The sequence below is a fragment of the Urocitellus parryii genome, chromosome 8, assembly GCF_045843805.1.
Source record: "Urocitellus parryii isolate mUroPar1 chromosome 8, mUroPar1.hap1, whole genome shotgun sequence".
In the NCBI taxonomy this organism is placed as follows: domain Eukaryota; kingdom Metazoa; phylum Chordata; class Mammalia; order Rodentia; family Sciuridae; genus Urocitellus; species Urocitellus parryii.
Genome location: NC_135538.1, coordinates 44,291,290 through 44,292,626, shown reverse-complemented (window position 1 = coordinate 44,292,626; position 1,337 = coordinate 44,291,290).

The window sequence follows — 1,337 nt, the reverse complement described above, 5'->3', positions numbered from 1 at the left end:
ATTAAGGGAATGGGAAAATGGAGGGGGTTCCATATATCAGTTTGATGGTGGCACCCTTGCTATAAACCTGTGTTGTGTGAGTGACTGTCCTTGGTGAGCCTGATAAAGTTTTTGCTGAAAGCTTGGTCCTTGCTCCTAGTAAGGTCAGTGGTGGACTTAGTGGCGACTTAGAACAAAGCAGCCCGATTGGGAAAGGAACATCAATCAGATGCCATCGGAAACGCCTTCAATCAGCTAGATCTCCTGACTAACGCCGGTCAATCAGCAGGACCCCCTGGCCAATCCTGGAGTTCAGCCAACTCCCCTGACAAACTCCAAAGGGGCAAGGGACCCTAGAAACACCTTTTCCTGTCTCAAGCCCTTCCCTTCCTGCTGTAAGCCCCATAAAAGGCCAGTGCAGTCGAGCTTCCACGCGGTTTCTCCTCAGACCCTTCTCCTGTTCACTCTGTGGGTCTGATGAGTTCCGCCTGGGAGTGATATCTCAATAAAGCCTGTTCAGCAGCCCTTTTAAATCTGCCTTCTTTCGATGCTGCCTGATCTGACATTCTTGATGCAAATCTAAAAACAAGGACATGGTTTTGAGAAAAAGGAAAAAGAAGGTTCATTGCTTTGTTGGCAAAGGAGAAACACAGGGAACTCCTGTCCCAAAGACTGTGATTCTGCCCATCAGTAGGAACAGGGGGCTTTTAAAGAGGTGATTCAAAAGCTACATTCCACATGCTCTCTACTGGAGTTGTAATTCACTTGTGATTTGGAAGATAGTAATTTCTGAGATCTTCTGGTATCATCCCCAAAGTCTGGATTACTTCCTTCCTGTGGTGGATGTGTACTTAGGGACAGATAAATCTGCTAAAATGGGAAAGAAAGGTAATCCTGTTTCCCCTGAGGGAGGGGGAGAGATTAGGGAGGAGCCAGGAGAGAGGAAGACAAAGAAACATGTCTATTTTGAAAATAAGTTAGTGGCAGAGCAGCAAGGGCTGTATTCAAAGTATAAAGTGCACCACTGTTCCAAGGTTAACAATGGAATGCTTGGTAAGAAGAGTCCAGGAGACTGTTCAAGCCAGAGAATGAGAATGTAGGTGCATAACAGGGTTAGAGGTGATGTTTTCAGGGGCATCAAAACAGTGAGTCAAGAAGGTAGAGATTCCCTAAGGAGGAGAATCCCCAGAGAAAAACAGAAGTGAGGATAAAGAGAGATAATCAAGGAAGATAAAGAAGGGCAAAACCGTGGTCAAAGGTGAGATGATAAGTCACATATGCTGTAACACACAGAAAAAGGGCAAGTATCCGCAGGAAGGCTCAGAATTGACAGCCCCTTCTATCCCAGCAGGGCACCA